We start from the raw sequence: 21,529 nt of genomic DNA, 5'->3' as shown, positions 1-21,529 counted from the left end.
CCAGGGGGCCGGGCTGCCCGCCTCCGCCCGGCCGGCGCGGGGCCCTGCGCACTACAACTCCCGCCAGGCCCGGCAGGAGGAAGCGGCCGGCGGGCGGCTGCCGAGGTGCGGAGCCTGTCGCCCAGCGCCAGGGCTGCCCCCCGCCGCGCCCTCCAGGGCGGTCTCCTCACCCCCGGCTGCAAGGTGCCAGCCCCCGCCTCCCAGCCGGGATCCCAGCCAGGGCCGCTGGAGGGCGGCGGGGGGGTAATTGCACCGGTCCGTCCCCCCCCAAACGCCTGTGCGGTCTGTGTAAATCCAGTGACAGGGGCGGGCCCCAGAGAGCACGGTGGGCTGGGCCCCCAGTTTCTCTCATCAGGCCCCAGAGTCACCTGTTCCAGTAGCCTAGGGGTTGCCGGCGTTTGGTTTGGGGCGGGGGGGTCCCCCGGAAAAGAGCCATGGGGGGGGTGTCATTGCTTCACCGGGCGACGACGTGGTGAGGCGGGACGTGAGGATGCTGCAAAGCCAAACAGGGAGGAGGAGGCCGCCACGCTTAGGGTCTCGAGTGTCAAGTTGCCCAGGTGGTGGGGCCGGCGCCTGGCCTGTTGACTGCACCTCCTGGTGTGGTGTAGAGGTTACATCCTGGTGGGTTTTTTGGGGGGTCCTCCTTTAGCCAGGGGGGGTGAAACCACAAATGAGTTCCCTGCCTCATCCCCGAGGGGGGGAAAGCGCCTTTAAAACCTTGACCGGGTGCCATCGCTGGTTCCGGCTTCTAGGCCCGGTGCGCCACAGCCAGGCTAATTCACAGCGCCTGGGGTTTTTAAACGCTTGTTAAGTGTTTTTTTTCAAATATTTTATCTGGATTTTTAGGCAAGGAAGTACCGCATCTCACACTGAGATTATGAAGGGGATAACAAAAATAAAGGCAAAATCCCTGTGTCAGGTGCGTACTTGGTTAGCGAGCTTAGCAAGAGTTCTTGACCCCAAGTAAAGCATTGTTTTGCAGTACAATGTGGTTAATTTTCAATTAAGCTCAATGAAATGCTTATTTAGGCTCACATGCAATGCCACCTTAGTACAAGTGTCAACAATTGTAAATGACTAAGGAAACAAAGCCATTCCAGCATGTGGTGGCTAGCCGCCTGGTTCTGCCCTCCGACTGAAGTGCATTCAGGGAAGAAATGGAGACTGAGGCAAAGGTACTTTTAACGCTCTTTTGTGCTCCCTGTGGCTCAACTATAAGTTGCATTGGGGCTGCCAATGTTCCCCTAGGAGCTGTGGGCAGCCAGGAAGAGTGAGCCCAGTAGCTCCAGCCCCTACCCAAGGAATCTCCTTGATCAGGCAGACTGGTTTACGGGAGCTGGCTGGTGGATACGTTGGGTTTGTAAGAGCCAAAGTCATAATTGAGTGAAGACATAAAACAATAAAAGAAAGCTGGAGGTCTTATTGGAAAACTAAATAGTATGCAGTAACAGATTTTGCCTATAGTGTAGGTCAGGAGTTCTCAACTTATTTCTTTCTGAGACCCCCACTCCCCTTCCCCCATGCTATAAAAAATCCACAGCCCACCTGTGCCACAACAACTGTTTTTCTGCAGGGCCTGCATTAGAGGGTAGGAAGCAGGGCAATTGCCCAGGGCCCCACACCACAGGGTCACCTTGAAGCTAAGTTGCTCAGGATTTGGCTTTCAGCCCGGACAATGGGCTCGGGCTGCGGCTTTCTGCCCTGGGCCTCGGTGAGTCTAACACTGGCCCTGCTCTCTGGTTTATTTTGGTGGACCCTCTGAAACCTGCTTGTGGCCCCGCAGGGGTCTCCAGACCCCTCGCTGAGAACAAGGTGTAGGTTATCCCTTCCCAGCAATGTTTGTGGTTGCCAGGATAGGCCTCAGCGGTAGAGTTCATAGGCACTGATGTGGGTGCTCCAGGGCTCGAGCACCCACGGAAAAAAATTAGTGGGTACTTAGCACCCACTGGCACCTCCCGTCCACCAGAGGCCCTGCCAATCAACTCCTCCCCCTCCCTCCCAGTGCTTCCCACCCGCCACAGATCTGCTGTTCCCGCTTCCTCCGTGCTCTGCGGTGTGCTCAACCCCCCTACTCCACACTAGGTCCTGCCCACACCCCACCCCTTCCTCGAAGCCCCCACCCCTGCCCTGCCTGAGGCCCTGGGAGAGAGGGGGAGGAGCAGGGACAGGGCACACTCAGGGGAGGGGACAGAACTGGGCGGGAAGAGGCAGGGCAGGGGTGGGAGCTTCGAGGAAGGGGTGGGGTGTGGGCGGGGCCTAGGGTGAAGCAGGGGGATTGAGCACCCCCCGGGGCACAGAGGAAGCCGGCACCTGTGGTAGAGTTTACGGAGTTAAGAAATTCCTCATAAAAACCAGTATGACATGTCACATACGTTCGGATTTAAACCAAAGCTTGCCATTGTTTTAAAAGCAGTGCTTTAAAATTACATATGCATTTAGGAAATGACTAGGTTTTAATTATTTATAGTGGATTTTTCATGCCACATGTTGTTACACTGTCAACCTATTGAAGCCCAGCATAATGACTGATTTTGTTTTATATAACACCATTGGTGTGTGGCCAGTGCTATACATGTATGAAGACAAGGTCCCTGCCCCAGAGTTTACAATCTGAATAGACTAGATGTTAAGGAGCAGTTTTTTTTACAGTGAATGTAATTAATCATTGGAAAAACTTACCTAAGGCTGTGATGGATTCTCCATCACTTGAAGTCTTTAAATCAAGATGTGATGTCTTTCTAAAAGATGTGCTTTAGCTCAGTTAAAAGTGATGGGCTTGCTGTACGGACCACTTGAAGTAACTCTAGAGCCTGTTATGCAGGAGATCAGATTGGTTGATCATAGTGGTCATTCTGACCTTAAAAGGTGTGAATTTAAAATGAGAGTAGGAGAGTGTGTTTAGGAGTGGAAAGCTTGCCAGAAAAATGAACTTTCAGGAGACTCACATTTGAACCACCTTCAGATCGTGCGGATATTGTGGGCGTCATTTTCCAAATATCTGTTTTGTTTTTAAATCACCCTGCGGCTAAAAACAAAGGGGATTGGGTTCCCTTTTTCTATCTTATTCTGAAACATGTTTAACGGAATAGCTTCCCTGAGACACCCCCCAAGATCATAGAAGTGCTGCGTAGAGGTAGTCTCAGAGCTTCCTGTTGATGTAATCAGTAATGGCTCACGGACAGATCAGTGTTGAGAATGAAGCAGGTTGGCTCCTGGAGGATTAGAAACGGCAGGGTACACCGTTTTCTAAAGCAACGCAAATTGGTAGGGGGAAATTGTTTACTAAGGATCTTACCACACTCTGGCTAAAATTGTCTGGCCACAATCTGTTGCTGTCAAGGTTCTAACCTGGCTTCCCATCACCAGTGTGGTAGGGGTCTTTCTCCTTATAACCATGCTATAGGCTCCTGGATTTTTACTACCTCACAGAATTAACTCCACAATGTGCTTTCATTAAAATACCAGCTAACTCACTGGCTATCAAAGTGGTAGCCTGTGATCCCTTTGAAAGCCCCTACCCATGACCATTAGATTGTAAGCTCTCAGGGCAGGATCTTTTTGTTCTATGTCTGTATAGGGCCTAACGCAGTTGGGGTCCTGGTTCACAACCTGGACTCCTACACACTACAGTAAATAAAATAATAATAAAATAACTAATAATAATAATTTTAAATAATTAGGATTTTCTCCTTCCCACAATCCCTGGCTTTTCCAACCATTAATGATCCCTCACTCCAGCAGAAGATCCCCATGATCTGCACTCTCCCACCTCACAGTAGTAGGTCTTTTTCAGGAAGGCTGAGAGATTCACTCATTTCTGGTGGCAGGTCCTATTTGGGGAGCTAAGGTAAAGCCACAAGTCTCGCTCCTCTCTGTGGCTGGAGAAATCTTGCCTCATTTCCAGAGGACCGTGCTGCTGCAACTCTTTCATCAATCACAGCAGCACTCTGGAGCTACTCGGGAGTGCTTCTGCTGAGACTGAACTATGCTGAAATAGCAAGGCCCAATAGAAACCTTCCTATCACTGAGCTTAGTGGATCTGCTTCTGAAGAGGGAAGGAAGTGAAATGAAGTTTGGGGTATACATAACCTTTTCCTAATCTCACAAGTAGGTCAGGTTCAGTCTGAGACCTGGGTGAAGATCAAGGCTGATTCAGACCTCTGGGAAGCATGGCTGAGTGGTTAAAGCACAAGGTGTAGTCAGGATCTGGGTTCACTGTGAAACCTTGAGTGGGTAAGTAACCTCACTCCTGTTTTTCATGTTTTTCTCCTCTGTAACAAAGGGCTCATGGCATTTACCTACTTCACAGGGCTCTTAGAATAGAGGGCATTCTATACATCATCATCATCACTCTCATAACCATATTGGTAGTTGGGGCACCATAACTGATGAGCAATCAACTAAATGTTACCACCCCTGATGATTGTATGTCAGTGCTTGAGTCTCCGCAAAGTCCATTCCTGTCCACTCTTTTATGTTATCAATCCATCTTTTCTTCTGTCTACCTCTTCTTCTCTTCCCCTGTATTGTCCCTTGGAGGATGATCTTGGATAGGCCAGATGATCTTGTTACATGGTCACTTGTCACTTCAGCTTGCACTTCTTCACAGTCATCAGTGGGTCTTCATATGACCCAGCGCATTGGGTGAAGATGTTACGGACCTATTCATTAGTGATGTGGTTGAAGTAGGAGGTGCCCAGGATTTTACGGAAGTATCTCAACTCTACTACCTGTATTTTCCGTTCAAGTTCTGCCGTAAGGGTCCATGTCTCGCACACATACAAAAAAATGGAGATGACTAGTACGTGCAGCAGTTTCCATTTGGATTTGAGGGAGATATTCTTCTTCCTCCAAATTGGCTTTAGCTTTGCCACTGTTGCTGTTGTTTGTGCAGTTCTTGCCAGAATTTCTGCCTTTGATCCTTCATCAGTGATGATTGCCCCCAAATAGTTGAACTGTTTCACTGTCTCCAACTCTTGTCCACTGACAGTGATATGTGAGCTGATCCCGTCATGTTTATTTGTCATCAGCTTGGTTTTCTCTGCACTTATTTCCAAGCCATATTTTGCAGATGTTTCATCCAGTCATTTCACAAGGTTGGCAAGTTCATCTTCGCTACCTGCCAGACCATCAATGTCATCAGCAAACCGAAGATTTGAGATTGTTCGCCCCCCCCCCGCCCAGTGCTGACTGTGCATATGTGATCTTCTAGGGCATTAGTCATTATTCATGCCAAATAGGTCCATGTTGAACAGTGTGGGCAAAAGAAGGCAGCCTTGCTGGACTCCAACAGTGGTGCGAAACCATTCTCCTGTTGTGACATTGACGAGAACTGCACTGCTGGTCTTCGCATACGGTTGTTCAATGGTAAAAATAAGTTTATGACCAACATTGTACTTCTTCATGGTTTCCCAGAGAGCTTCATGCCATACTCTGTCAAACACCTTCCTGAAGTCAACAAAGACGTGGTAGATGTCCTGCTGGTGTTATAAGTACTTCTCACATTGAACACGAAGGTTGAAAATCTGTTCTGTGGTATTTTTTCCAGCATGAAAGCCAGCCTGTTCTTCAGTGATGATATTCTCTGCTTGTGGCTTCAGTCTGTTCAATATGACTTTCAATATCACTTTGCTGGAATGGCTAATTAAGCACATGGTCCGATAATTTTGACACAATTCAGGTTGCCTTTCTTTGATGATTAGTGACTGTGTCCTCGTGGAGGGCCACTCACTGGTTTGCCAGATCTTGTTGCAGATCTTGGTGAGTACATTTATTACTGTTTCTCCTCCGAATTTAATCAGTTCGGCTGGGAAGTTGTCAATACCTGTAGCCTTTCCGTTCTTGAGTGATTTCACAGCTGTCTCCACTTCTTCACACAGTATTGGAAAGTCATCCTCCTCTGTTGAATCTGGGCTGTCTAAGACACTAGACACTGTCTAGGACCTCCATTTGTCTGGTGGTTGTATAGATCCGAGCAGTAGTTTGTTCACCTGTTGATCATGTCCCTTTCTTCTGTAACACTCTTCCCTTCTTTGTCTTGAATTGCATTAGCTTTGGTCCGTCTTTCCTTCATCAGATCTTTTACAATCTGGAAGGCTCATTTGCTGTTTTTATTATTGATACATTTCAATTTTAGAGCATTGTTTTTGATCCATATCTCCTTGGCCACCTTCATTCCTTTCTTGATCTTTCTGCCATTCACTCTGTATTTATCAGCTCCCTCAGTGCTGTTCTTGTCTCTCCTGAGTTCTCTTCTAATGTCACACATTTGTAGTATTTCATTTGTGACCCAAGGTTTTGTCTTCTTATGGTGTTTCCCAAGGATGTCCATTGCTGCCTCATTCATTACAGCGTTGAAATTGTTGGTTATTGTTGTTTCTCTGTCTTCCTCTAGAACAAGCAGCAGGGCAAATTTTCCACCGATCATTGCTTGGAATGACTCTGCAATGCTTCGGTCTCTAAGTCTTTCTATGTCAAACTTGGTTCTGGTGAACTTTGGCCTGACGATTTTCCTTAGCCACAGCCAAAAGTTTAGCATCACAAGGTCATGATCACTTCCAATATCAGCACCTGGGAAGCTCCTTGTTTTAGCTCTATTGATCCCAGAACTAAATCAGTTTTGCACCATGATGTAGTCGATCTGACTGTGATGTAGACCATTAAGTGCATGCCACATTGATTGTCTGGATGCTTTATGTGCTCCTAGTGTCTTTGCAATAACCAAATTGTTATAGCTGGCAAACTCCAAAAGTCTCAGTCCTCTCTCATTGGTTACCGCATTACAGAAAAGGCTACAATAATCTCACCAATCTGCCTATGCATCAGTACCCACTTCAGCATTCCAATATCCCTGTACAATCAGGATATTTTTCTTGTGTCCCTTATCAATGATGTCTTTGAGCTGATTATAAAAATCTTCAATTTGCTCATCGTCGTAGTCTGTTGTAGGGGCGTAGACTTGTACCACTGTGATATTAAGCGGTGCTGCTTTTAGATGGATGGAAAGAAGCCTGCTGGATATTGGGCGGCATCCTAATACTGAATTCTTGATATCTTTATACAGAAGGAATCCTATGCTGTTGACATGTTTGTCCTCTCCACTGTAATAGAGTACATGGCCTTCTTCCGTTAGTGCCTCTCCAAAGTTCTTCCATATGACCTCAGAGATTCCTAGGAGGTGCCAGGTGTATTGTTCCATTTCGTATGTGAGTTCTTTCAACCTCCCTATTTGTCTCAATGTCCTTACATTCCATGTAGCTATGGTGATGTTATCTCTTCCACGGATCCTCTTCGTTGGGGTTACACCACTAGTATACTTGTCGCGTCTGCCCTGGTGGGACATGGATGGCGCGGTCATTATTAACCCGGGCTGCGACCAATCCGGTATAGACATGGTTGACTTGCTCATCATACGGAGGGTCTTGGGAAAATTTCTAACCTGGCGGAGCCCATCCATCTCCAGGCAGCCCCCTTTTAGTTGCCTCTTCTGATATGCAGGAGGAGCAGTGGGCCTATTCTGTCCCTGGACCCACAGGGGGGTCCTGGAATAGAAGGCATTCTATACATACAAGATGTTATTATTGATCTCAGTTTTTTACAAGTATTTGGGCCATGGACCTCTTTGATTCTGGGACTGACTGGGGTCCTGTTTAGCTCCTAGCGATTAGTTAGAGCAGCTTCAGGGCTGTTCTCAGTGATGCCCTGCAGTGGTCCCAATGAGCTATTCTGGCAGCTAGAAATAGCCAGAAAATGGAGACTCTGTGGCCACACCCCCTACACCAGGAGCTGCAAGGGGCATTGGCGTAGAAGACACTACATAGGCTCTGTGCCTACAATTTTCAAAACTTTTTCACTTAGAAGCCCAAGATCCCATTGATTTCCTATGTTCTTCTGAACACTTGACCTAAGGCAGTTAGAGATTCCCTTACACTGCTGACCAGTTCTACTGGGTTTGCAGCCCCTTTGAGATTGATGTTGTGGCCATAACAGCATGAAGAATCCACCCTTTTGCTCATTTAAGCCAATGAGAGTTTTGTCTGAGTGAGACCAAGTAAGGACTTCAGGACTAGGCCCTTAAGTATGATTATTGTTATTTATAAATGTATTTCTTTTATTTTGCCTGATCTATCCCTTAGTGGTGATTTAAACAGAAAAGGCACTTAATTAATGTATCATTTAAATTGATTGGAAGACTTTCCTGCTGGAAGCAATCCTATATTAGCGGGCTGGTGGCCTACATTGATTTAACACTGGGATCCCTAATGATGCTTTTGGCAAAAGAACACAAAAGATCCCAACAAATAAAACTTAACCTACTCTTGAACCACTTGCAATATTTACCACCTGAGTCACCCAGAGATTGCTGGTTCGTTTTATCAACAGTTTCTAATTCACTGGTTCTCCATGGGACAGGAGGCTCCATACCAATGGACATGGTAGAGAAAAAATCATGACTCATCATAATGCCAGAGGAAGCGTATTCTTGTATTTTCGGGTGCACAAACAGGACGTTCTCCTCTGCCACTTATAATACATGGTTTCGATTTTACCTTCAAATGCGTGGCAATTTTTCATTGCACCTGGATAATCAGGAATCTTTGTGCTGTTTTGCTGAGTCACGTTCTCTTCGTATAGCAGATGTTATTTGTTTTATAGTTCCCTGGCAGTTAGCTTTTCAGGGGGAAGGCACCATGCTTCTACTGTGTCAGAGCGGGATAATTACACATGAGCATACCACTGAACAAACAAGATTCCTGGAGGTGAATTATACTATGAAAACACTGCAGTTAGATCACCATAAAATACAGAGAATTATTTTTAACAATACTTAAATAGTAGGTGGCAATACAGATGCAAAGAATTCTCTATCGACATATTATTTGGATTTACTTACAACAATCTAATGCTTAGTGCTTATTAGCCATAGATCTCAAAATGTGTTATGAAGATAACTAAGAATTATTGCCCCCCACTGGACAGATAGAGGAACGAGGGGTATACTTGATTTGCCCAAGGTCAAGCAGTAAATCAGTGCCAGAGCTGGGAATAAAACACTGATCTCTTGATGCTTAATGCAGAGTTTGCACTATGGGCCAATCCTGTAAACACTTAAGCATGTGTGCCCTTTTAATCGCATGAAGTCAATGGGCATGCTCCCAAATAACTAACATGCTTAACTGTTTGCAGGTTTGGGGTAAAGTATGTTACAAAGATTAATTCTCACAATGGTCTGTGAAGCAGTTTCCTGATGGGGAAACCGAGACAGAAGTGCATTGAATTGGCGAAAGCCATTAAAGGGAGCCAGTGTCACAGGCAGCATGAAGAACTGTGGCATTCCTAGCTCCTAGTTCAATGGTCAACCTACTAGACCATGTCATTCTCCAGTGGTCCAGGGAAGGTGGGGACGATTGCTGCATGAATAAATACAAGCATCTTCGAGTAGAGTGACCAGATGTCCTGATTTATAGGGACAGTCCTGATTTTGGGGGCTTTTTCTTATATAGGCACCTATTACCCCTCACCCCCGTCCCGATTTTTCACAATTACTATGTGGTCACCCTATCTTCGAGGCTGTTGTGGCATTAGACTATTATCTGAAATGCAGCAGTGCCTAAAACCCCAGTTTAGGGATCAGTACCCCATTGTGCTAGGTGTCCCCCACCCCCCGGCAAAGAAAGTCCCCGCCCCAAAGATCTTACTAATCTAACTATTAGACAAGAGGCAAGTGGAAAGAAACAGATGGATTGGGGAGCACAAAGGAATGATGAGACAACATTGCTCAGCATGATAGATAGTGGTATCAACACACCATTGTCAAGTTTTTTGTAGGAATTATATTAATCCTGCATAATATACAGGGAATGTCATATGTGAAAATATAGATCTTTGCAGCTGCTCCTGCCGCCATGTTGCACAAAAAGGCTATAGGCTAGCGGAAGCCAGGATTGATTCTTTACTTACTTATATATCCCCCTGAGCAGATTCATGCACAGGAGTGAGCAAATTGTTTGCTTTTGTACTGGCTGAGGTGTGCCTCAGATACACTATTGATTTAAAACAAGTACTGTAGAACCTCGGAGTTATGAACACCTCAGGACTGGAGGTTGTTTATAACTCTGAAACGTTTGTAATTCTGAACAAAACATTATGGTGGTTCTTTCAAAAGTGTACAACTGAAGATTGTCTTCATAACAGCTTTGAAACTTCCTTATGCAGAAAAAAAATGCTGCTTTTAACCATCTTAATTTAAATGAAACAAGCACAGAAATAGTTTCTTTACCTTGTCAAAAAAATTTAAAACTTTCCCCTATTTTTTGGTAGTTTACATTTAACACTGTACCATATTGTGTTTGCTTTATTTATTTGTCTCTGATGATGATGATGATTGCGTACTTCCAGTTCCAAATGAGGTGTGTAGTTGACTGTCAGCTCGTAGCTCTGAGGTTCTACTGTAATAACCAGAGTAATATAAACAACTATATTCTGACTATAACAAAAAAAAAAAAAAAAGAGAGAGAAGCTTTAAGTTTGTTCCCTGCCCTTCCCATTATACTAAAGGAAGAGGATCCCAGCTAGATGCTGGTGAGGGTTTTGGGGACAGGGTCCCAGTATAAAAAGATGATCCCGATATGGAAAATATCAAGAGCCCCTGCCTGTAGGCCATTATCCGAGGAGAAGAGACTTCTGCAGGCTATAAAACACAGACAGCCATACAACTCTGCCATAACAATTTTTATCCTATTCATTTCTCTCACTTGATTTCAAACCAGTCTAATTAAACTGGGGCAAATGTCTAGTGTAAAGCCTCTTAACCCTTAAAGGTTTAACCCTTTCTTAAATTGGTTTATCTTAAATTGGTAAATTGCTGTGCCAGCTAGACCAAGTTAAGCAGGGTTAAGTGTGTCTACACTATGTGTTTGCACCAGCTTATGTAGATTGAATTTAGATAAGAAAATAGCCACAATCTTGCCAATTTTAAATTCATTTTGTTAAACTGGTACGAGTAGTATAGGTGAGAGGCCTTCATAAGCTGTAAGAACTCCAAGTAACAAGCTCTAGGAGCAAAGTGCACAGAGGAATGAAGACTTGACTCAGTGTTTCCAATGACAGAGCTGATTGGCCTGCTGCCTTATAGCCACATGCCAACAGCAGCCAGCTGACTCAGGTGTAGCCCAATCACCCTTTGGAGTTCTTTTCTCAAACGATTTATTCTTAGCTTTCATGATAAACTGTGTCATTTTAACATCAACAACACTTAGGTCTAAATCTGTACCTGAAAATCTGTTTGCAGAAGGTGAGACCTGCTCCAGAACAGTTTTGGATGAAGAACCAAGGATGTTTTCAGTGAAATCTTTGAAAAGACTTCTACTTAGAAGCAGTTATTTGGATAGATTGTATATGCCCTGTGCGTCATCCCTTGTGTTTCATTACTGGTGATAGTCATAGAAAAACAGCATCTTTGTTTATTTAAGTGTTCAAAATAATAAACAACAATATTATTTGGATTGCAGCCCTACAGTGTTCAGTCAGGGATCAGGTCCCCACTGAGCATTGTGCAATGTCCTATACATGCACAGATTGAAGATGGACCCTTCCCAAAACTCTAAAGCCCAGATCCGCAAAGGTATTTAGGCACCTACAACCCATTGAAATCAGTGGGAATTAGATGCCCAAATAGCTTTGAGGATCAAGATCCTCATTGCCCACCTGAAATCATAACCCTGTTTATTATTCCCTTTTCAGCGTCTCCACAGCAACTCATTGTGATGTCACAACCCAGGGAGTTGGCCTTGAGATGAGAGAGAAGCAGCCAGGGCAGCAGAAATCCTAAACTAACACAATCCCTTTTTAATGTAACAATCTGTACGTTTGGGTATTTTTTTAAAGCAGCAAATGAGACCCAGAGAAAGAGGCTAGTCGCATTTTACATTCACGTTGCATGAGTGTAAATGAGTACACAATGGGCAAGGCCATGGCCCAAGATTTATAAGTGGAATCGTCTATACAGAGAATTATTTTCAAAATTCTTCGCAAAGGATCAGGGAGTGTTTTTACTCAGAATACATTTCTAGGTCAGGTAAATTTCCAGTTTTAACACATTTTTACTCTTCTCTCAGTGGGCTGCTGTTTGATCTGACAAGAGGTGATTGAAGCCTGTGGCAATTCTCTCTATCTACCTGGAATGAAATATTTACAAGTATTTTGTTTCTAAGACAAGAGGATTTGACAGGAAGAAAAAAAAAACAGTGGGAGTCTTATAGGCTACTTGAAATACCAGAGGTGGGTTTGTGTCAGCCCCACAGCAATTTGTAAAGAAGGGCACCAGTTTCACAAGCCAGAGATACATTTTAAGATCCAGCTGTGCGGTACCGGTTAGGTCAGTTGGAATACAAGTGGGAGAATTCACACTGCCATGAATAATGAACACTCCTTTTCCCAGTCTAAACTCCAGTGATGGGTTTGAATGTTCAGTACAAAAATGTGCCTGCAAAACACCTGTCAACAGCTAGGCAGCTGGTGCACCTAGACCACAGCCTGTCACTGGTATTGTCCCATTGTTTCCTTGAACTCCCCTGTCTGTCTGTATCCATCTGCTTTCTCTTGTCTTATACTTAGATTGTAAGCTCTTTGCGGCAGGGACTGTCTTTATGTTCTGTATTTGTACAGTGCCTAGTGCAACAGGGTCTTGGACCATGACTTGGGCTACCGCAAAACAAATAATAAATAAAAATAAGAACAGTACTCAGTTGTATCTTAGTTAGACATTGAACTGATACAAAAGCCTGGACTTCAACAGACCTGAATGCTGGCGCTGTATTCAAAATCCAAGCCTGGGTTCAAATTTAATAAATGACCCGTCTGTCCTCAGAATTCTCTGAACCCAACTCCCTGGGCTGAATCCTCTGAGCTTTGAGCTGTATAAACTCTGACTTTGAATTCTGTGGTTTGAACCCTAATTTTCACAGTATTTGCTACAGAGCCCTTGAGTGTGCTGAGAATAAGGCTGCTGCTTCCTATCCTGTCATCTTACTAACCACTACTATGTAAAGAGAAAAGGAGTACTTGTGGCACCTTAGAGACTAACCAATTTATTTGAGCATAAGCTTGCATCCGATGAAGTGAGCTGTAGCTCACGAAAGCTTATGCTCAAATATGTAAAAATGGCACCTTTCTTAGTATAGTGGAGAAAAAAACTATGCTTATTAGTTATTTCTATTACTGTAGCGCCTAGGGCCATTAATGATGAGTGAGCAGAATTATTTTCTGGCTCCTGCATCACCAACAAAAGTAATCAACAAAGCTGATTACGAATTTTTCATTAATAACCATGTCATAAGGAGGCACCGCATTGGTGGACTTCAGATCCCAGAACACCTTAGTGGAGCTGACAGAAAAAATAAATCTCTCAATACAGGTGACATGGAAATCACTGAATGAAAACAATCACGGAAGCCCACAATATTATTCTTATCGGCCCCAAATGAGCAGCCCATCCCTACTCAGCCAAACATTTAAGCACCTGGTTAACTTTCAGCATGTGCTTATGTCCCATTGATTTCAGCAGTTTTAATGAACTTTACAGTTAAACACTTGCTCAAATGCTTTACTGAATGGGAGCCACAGGGCCAGTCCTGCTCCCTTTTAAGTCAGTGAGGTTTTTGCCAGAATTACGCTCATAGTCCTATGCTGACTATAAATTCACTTTAAACCCAACTAAAGAGCCCCGAGGAGATTCTTTCTGAGATCATTGCAAACTGCGAACACTGGAAAGCTTGTGCAGCACTTATTAAAGAAATAGTTTGTTCTTGAGTCTTAGTATCTGGGTTTTTTTAAAAGGCATTCGGGACACAACAAAACCATTGCATTTCCTCTTTATGCTGAATTTTTGATCAGGAGGCTTGCAGTCCTCATTGCCAGATATTGCCCTGTTTAAATACAATTCATGTGACACGAGTTGACGCCAGCAGCTTGTTCTGCAATGTCACTCTATAGGAAGGTGAACTTGAGTGATTCCATCTGCAGTTAATCAGGGCAAATCGTATAGGATCAAATACACCCCCTAGACCAGGGGTAGTCAATAGGTGGACCACGGTTCAAATCCGGAACACCAGACACTTTTGAATGGACCCCAAAATCTTTTTATTTCTGTATTATTTATTAATTATTATTATTATTATGTTATAATTGTTTGTTTTTTAATTATTTTCTCTGGAGTCTGGACCTTGCCTGTACCATGACCAAGAAATTTGGACCTTGACAAAAAATAATTGACTACCCCTGCCCTAGAGTCTGAATTTTAGAGACGTTATTTCAGCTTTATTTTTAAATGTCTTATAACTTGCATATCACTTTAAACTACCAAACATTAAGCTGTTTCAGCAGAACTATCACATCTCACTAAATATCACCCCTACAACCTCCACCCCGTATCCCTTACATTGATGCACCATTGTTGCTATGGCATTATTTGGATAAATTAAAGTGCTTTTTAGTAATAACCAGATAGTAGAAAAAAGACAACTATAGTTTTCTTCACCTAAAATCTGGAGTGGATTTTTATAAGCAATTGCATTATAATAGTAAACAAACACATGTTAAATGTAAGTGCTTGGATGTTTTATTTATATTCTATCCTACATGCAGTCATTTAAGACATATTAGTCTCTTCCACAGACAATAGTATACTGTATCCATTTCACTGTTCATTCACTTCCTCAAATCCCCATATAGCTGTGGTACAAGAACACAGAAGCGAGGAAATTCACAGTCAATTTTACTTGCTTGGACTTCAGCCCATATGGTATGTAAGATCACATGCTATTCAGAGACATCTCTGGACAAAGCACTGGGAGGGGAGGGAAGTGTGTTATGTTAGGTTGAACCTGTAATGCCTTGTCCATATTATAGAGTCCTGAAGACTATGCAGATATTGCTGTTCGTTTTCTTCTTGTCCTTTACTTTGTTATTTATGTAAAGATAACTTAAAATTCTACTTGAAAAATATTCAAACAAGTGTTTCCTGTTGAATCCAGTTGGCTACTAGGTTTTGGAATGGGTCTATCAATCTACCAGTTCCAGGGGCTACTGTTTCTGAAGCCCACTATCTGTCCAATACTAACGCAACACAGAACAGACCAGGTGAAGAATTCTGATGGGGTCAATAGGAATTTCCACTAGGGAACCTAAAGAACATTCTGACATATACTGTAAATGGGCCAAGCCTGCTAGCCCACCAATAGCTGTTCATGGTGCCTCGTTGAAGATCTGAGCGCATTCCTAGGTCAGGCAGGTAGATGAGGCCAATCCACCTCGGCTGGAAAAGGGAGGGTGAAATGTAAGACACAGGAATGTTGTATGTAAGACACAGGAGAGAACTGTCCCACTCTACTCAGCACTGGTGAGGCCCCAGCTGGGGCACTGTGTCCAATTCTGAGCACCACAACTTAGGAAGGATATGGACAAATTGGAAAGAGTCCAGAGAAGAGCAACAAAAATGATCAAAGGTTTAGAAAACCTGATCTATGAAGAAAGGTTGAAAAATCTGGGCATGTTTAGGCTTGAGAAAAGAAGACTGAGGGGTGACCTGATAACAGCCTTCCAATATGTTAAGGGCTGTTATAAAGAAGACTGTGATCAGTTGTTCTTCATGTCCACTAAAGGCAGGACAAGAAGTGATGGGCTTAATCTGCTGCAAGGGCAATTTAAGATAGACATTAGGAAAAACTTTGTATCAGGTTAGCTAAGCTCTGGAGGAGGCTTCCCAAGGTGGTCATGGTGTCCCCATCACTGGAAGCTTTTAAAAACAAGTTGGACAAATACCTGTCAGGGATGGTCTAGGTTTACTTAGTCCTGCCACAGCACAGGGGCCTGGACTTGATGGCTTTTCAAGGTCTCTTCCAGCCCTACATTTCTATGATTCTATAACACTTGTAGCTTCTGGTCCCTAAAAACTTGCATGAGACTGCTTTATCATCTTAGTCAGTGGGGAGATGTTTCTCTCTAGCATCAATGGACTTTCCATGGGTGGAGTCATTGCCAATCTCTATATCTGCAGCAGTGGGGCTCACAAGTGTGACTTCTTGGGGCTCACTGTAGAAGCTTGCACCAAGGACAAGATGAACAGTCAGTGAACCTGGGAAGAATTTTAAAATGGGACCCAAACTAAAGGTACTGGGACCTCACTGGTTCATACCACTATTTCAAGACCAGGCAAAGGGAATTAAAACACTGTGTTTCTGAAAGGTTACTTACACCACCAAAATAAGGTCATTGAGGGTGGAGAGATGTCCCTCTGGATTTTAACACTGGAGAACCTCCAAACATGAGTAATGTGGGATTGGCAACCTCCAAGAATGCCACAATAATGCAAGGCACAACCTTCCCCACCTCCAGATGCTGCTGGACAATGGATAGAGAACAAGATTTCCTACCATCACAGCTTAAGTTTTCCTTTTCCCAAATTCCCAACTTGTTTCTGAGCTCTCAAGCTCTGCAAGGGCTTGTAATATTAGTTTCAGAGCTTTTAGTCCACCCTTTCCCCACAGCCCTAGAGCTGGTGTAATACCTACAGACTGCATGGCGTCAGGAGGGTGGGTGCGGCCGTATATGGAGAAGCCAAGAATCAAGACTTGCAGGGGCACTCCATTCAATACGTCTATCTCTTGGCAATCCTACATCTCCCCATCGGAGCTTTTTTAAAAAACAGCTCTTTGCCTTCTGTGGCAAGCAGACTTTTCTACTGAATGGGGCCAGCCTATCATGAAGCTAGTATTCAGAACCTTCTGCCATTGTGTGTGGGTTGGAAAGCCATGAATGTGCACATTGGAATGAGCCCGAAGGGGATGAAACTTGTTTTATTTGGACATTTCTCTGTTCGCTTTTTCTGTTTTTATGAGTTGTGTGTTGGCTTTCTTAGTGGCTTAGCTAATTTGACTTTCATTTTCTTCCATTTAATATACATTTTCTTTCACGGTAATCTTAGTTCAGTTTAATTGTCCATGTTCTGATTTGCATTGAAGTTCTATATTTCTGCTTGTTTTCCAGTGTTTTTAAGAGATTCATTTAGGGAATTTCCTTTCAGAGTCAAGTTTATTCTGGTTCCCTCTCGAGTCGTATTTTGGACTGAACTGCCCTAATTTTTCACTTTGAGGTATCAGTGATGTGATACCTCATATCTAAGACTAAGATTTTGTCATGGTTCTTTTCAGTAAAAGTCACGGACAGGTCACGGGCAATGAACAAACATTCACGGAAGCCATCTGTGAGTTTTGCTGCTGCGGCACTGTGGTTTCCCCCGCCACCGTGGTGGCTGGGAGCTGTGGGGTTCCCCCTCTGCCCTTGGCAGCCAGAAGCTGCAGGGGGGCCCCCTCTTCACCCACAGCAGATGAGAGCTTCAGGGTGACCATATATTCCAAAGAGAAATGGGACACCCCCAGCTGCTCACCCGAGTCATCCCTCTCCCACCCCGTGGGAGGCTGTCACCCATTGCTGGAACCCTGAGGAGGGCCCCCTCATGAATCTGTCACCGGATCCTTGCAGGGGGCACCCTGTCACCTGTCGCTGGAACCCCCACAGCCTCTGGGGCTGAAGCAGAGAATGTCACAGATTCTGTGACTTCCATGACCTCCGTGACATAAACATAGCCTTACCCATATCCTATCCATCCTGACGTTTCTAATGTGCCCCCTCCCTCTTGTACGGAGGCACCGTTGTTTATCACATCAATCCACAGTGCAGAGTCAGCATGTATAGGATGTTATATATTATGAAACTGTGGCTTGTTCTCATAAGAACTTGGTTGCTATAGGTGCAAGAACATCAGAATAATTAGGAGCGATACATGATCTACGGGGAATTATTGGGAATTTTGTCCTAAAATAATCTGTCACTGGCAAATTCTGCCTTAGGGTTTTGTACCTAACTGCCTCTGGGCTGCCTCCCAGTAATAGATAGGCCATTGCAACTTTTGTAGTGGACTTCATAGAGTCTCTGACTCACATCTCTTCACTGGATGTAGAAAGTTCTGCTTGGGCTATTTTATTTGACTGGAGGAGATTCTAAGCAGGTTCAGATATGGTTGTTGCTATAAACATCCTTCTGGGCTGTTGGCATGATCTTCTCTTATTTCGCACAATTTTCAATACAAAACAAAACCTTTCAGAATTTTCAGCCTGATCCTGTGAGCTGCTGATCTCCCTTGGATTCAGTGAAGCCAGTGTGATTACTAGTATGAGTAAGGATTACTCCTGGGGTCAGTGTTTTTCATGATCAGCCCCACAGCATAACAACTTTTCCAGTAAGCAGAAATGAAAGCTGGTAATGATTAGCATAGCAGAGAGGGGTTCACTTAATGGAATCCGTTGAAGAAAGCACAAATGAAGATGGAAACCAAGTCTTGATTGTGTTCATATTTTCAAAATCAGTCAGAGCAAAATCTCCTGTTTATGAGCTCACCATGACCTATTGAGAAAGTCAAAGGAAAAAAAAATCTCTCTTAACATTGTGACTTGAGAAAGGGAAGTTGTGTGGGCAGAAGCAATGAGGTGACACTACACGTCGAGACATCTCGTCTTATGATGTGCTCTTTTATTGGGATCATTTTGCTTTCCTCCAGCTGGTGAGACTTTAATGGCACAACATATTAAAGAAAATATTAAATACGTCCTGTTTTGGATGCACTTGTTTTTAAACTGGGTCCTGATTCCAACCAGAGAAATTTTATTGCCTTCTTCCTGGGCAGTTTATTTACTGTAACTTCCTTTTTTAGTTTTAAGCAAACTTTGTTACATTTTTCACCATATTACTAATAATCACATGCTTTGGGTGCTGAAGCTGAATAAGCTGATGTAACAGTAGGTCAACATACTAGCTCCTCTTCCTTATAGTGCCCACAAAAGTAAACATTAGGATTGTGTACATTAGGAGCCTTTTGATAGCACTCCCAATGTGCTAAGAGCTTTCCAAATATGAAAGGCAGATAGGGTGACCAGATGTCCCGATTTTATAGGGTCAGTCACGATTTTGGGGGTCTTTTTCTTATATAGACACCTATTACCCCCTGCCCCTTTCCCGATTCTTTACACTTGCTCTCTGGTCACCCTAAAGGCAGAGTACCCATGCTAGAGTGTCTAACCAGCCTGTTGGGACAGATCAATAAGGAGGTGGGGTGGGAACAGGATGAGCTAAAATTGTCCCCTGAAATCAGTGAGGTTGCATGAAGGGTAAGTTAGGGCAGAATTCTACACTTAATCTCAGCCATTCATTCCCTACATCTTTCTAAACGTTAAAAGAACAGCTCATTTAAAGACCCCTTTCTTGTTGTTGTCATTTTCCTTAGGGTGCGGGGGGGGGGGGGGCTGGGACTTTCCTCTTCTGGTAATTAGCAGGTTTTACCTACCCTGTCTTCTGGGATCTGATGAAGTCACACCGCACAATATCGTACATTCCCAGTATCCACTATATACAGTAACTAAAATTGCTGCCTAATAGTGGCGTCTGAAAAAAATCCTAGAATGAGAGTTATTGCAGAGAGATGAGGAAACAAGACCCTGGTATGGTTGAGTTTTCAGACTAGCCCCTCCTCTCATGGGGGAGACTCAATGGAAAGACTGTTCCTGGATAGTCCAGGGGGAAGAGCAACACCAAACAGTGACCAGGCTGACAGGTGTGTTTGCCGAGCAAGCTTTGGGGGAAAACACATTTGTGGAGACTTTACCCATGTTCATCTGCACCACTATCAATGTCAGGCAACATGCAAGATGGCTTTGGGTCAAGTGCATGTGAGTGCCTCCAGGTTTGGGGCTGCCAACCTGCCACATCGAGGGGGAGATAGTTTACTATAAGCACTTCATCTGTTCGGTAGCAGCAGAGTAACCCAAACACAGCACCCACTCTGCTCCCATAGAAAATAGCTGGGCTATTCACATCAAAGAGAATGTGTGCAAGAGAGCAGGAGAACCTATTCATTCTCTCTATTCATACGCAATTCATCATCAGATATTCATCGCTGTTCATTCTTGGAGAGGTGGGGTGGACTTGGATCTCTGTCACATCCCATCCCCTTTTTAACATTTCTCCTTCTTGCGGTCTTTAGGGGGAAAGTTGTCTGCAGTTTTTAAGATTTGCCATGTGCCTGAAGCTCTCGTTCACGTAAATGGCCCTATTTCTTTCCCAAGGCATCACCTCCACATCACATTTGCTTTTGTTGGTATCAGACCCAGGCTCTGCTCCCAAATTGGCTGTGTATAGTTAGATGATTGGTATCTCAGTCCTGTGGCATCCCATTATCTTTACTGAAAGACGGGTTTGGGTAATTTCAAGTGCAGATTACTGTGGACAGGGTCTGAACCAAAGCCCAGTGAAGTCAAATCAGGCTTTTGAAATCAAAGGGCTTTGGGTCTGGCCCTCATTGAAATGCTCAATTTTCTATTCTTTCTGAATGAAAACAGCCAGTTATAGGGCAGAGCAGGATTGTGCAGTAGTTTCAAAATGACTTTCAACTCAAACACAAAAGGGCCATTCTTCTAATTTAGAACCATTTCAAGAGCCGTTGGAGGCTTCAGTTGTAGTGGGCCCACAGCATAACAAATCCAGAGGTTCATGTCTGAACTTCCCTACTTTCTAGGATGCTCAGTGCTACGTTTTGAGTTCTCTCTTTAGATGTAGCATATGCCATTCCCTCCCCCCCCACCACCACCTACACCCTAAAAGTGCCATAAAGAGTACATAAAGGGAGATAAGCCTCAATTCTGCAAGACACACCAAGTGCACATATGCTTTCAGCATGCAAATAAGCCTATTTCCATTCAACAAAGCACTATGCACACGCTTATCTTTAAGCAGGCACGTAGTTCCACTGAGCTCAACGTGTCTAAGGCTACATCTATACAGCAAAAAACCTAACCCGTGGTTGAGTCTCAGAGCCCAGGTCAACTGATTTGTGTTCACTTGCACTACAAGGCTAAAAGTAGCCATGGAGATGTTCCCGCTGGGGCTGGATCCAGGGTTCTGAGACCTTCCCCCTCACCAGGTTTCAGAGCATGGGTTCCAGTCCACGCCAAAACTGCTACATGGCTATTTTTAGCCCCACAGTGCAAGCCCCACAAGCCTGACTCAGTTGACCCAATCTCTGAGACTCACGGCCGAGGGGGGTTTTATGCAGTGATGAGCTGCCAAAATCTTAACAACCGGTTCCCTATAAAAAGTTCTGATTTAAGGAATGTGCCACAGTATGTATTTTTTGTACCAGTAGGGTTGCCATACGGCCGTATTTTCCCAGGATTTAAAATTTTAAAAATTCCTCCCGGACGGCAATTTAAGAACCAAAAAGTATGACATGTCTGGGAAAATACGGATGTATGTTAACCCTGCATAAAGTCCTTTTTTAAAAAGATGGGCCTGAACTAGAAATGAGCTCCGGTTCACATGCGTGGGTCCCTGCCACTCCCTGGGGGTGTGCTAGGGTGACCAGATGTCCTGGTTTTGGGGTCTTTTTCTTATATAGGCTTCTATTACTCCCTACCCCCTGTCC

The 21,529-nt window shown here is 44.1% G+C and overlaps 1 long non-coding RNA gene across 3 annotated transcripts; it reads left to right on the top strand.

Moving 5' to 3' along the window:
* The first annotated feature begins 13 nt into the window (after nucleotides 1-13).
* Nucleotides 14-10,317, top strand: LOC119566865. 3 transcript variants are annotated; one of them, XR_005226316.2, is made up of 3 exons: nucleotides 14-183; nucleotides 847-919; nucleotides 4,112-10,317. It is a non-coding gene; the product is annotated as an uncharacterized LOC119566865 (long non-coding RNA). The 3 variants fall into 3 exon arrangements; XR_005226315.2 differs by having other exon boundaries at nucleotides 847-1,175; XR_005226317.2 differs by having other exon boundaries at nucleotides 14-621; nucleotides 847-1,175.
* The last annotated feature ends 11,212 nt before the right edge of the window (nucleotides 10,318-21,529 follow it).

The sequence above is a fragment of the Chelonia mydas genome, chromosome 7, assembly GCF_015237465.2.
Source record: "Chelonia mydas isolate rCheMyd1 chromosome 7, rCheMyd1.pri.v2, whole genome shotgun sequence".
Lineage (NCBI taxonomy): Eukaryota > Metazoa > Chordata > Testudines > Cheloniidae > Chelonia > Chelonia mydas.
Note: the sequence above shows the minus strand (reverse complement) of the source record. Positions and strands in the feature narration are given on the sequence as shown.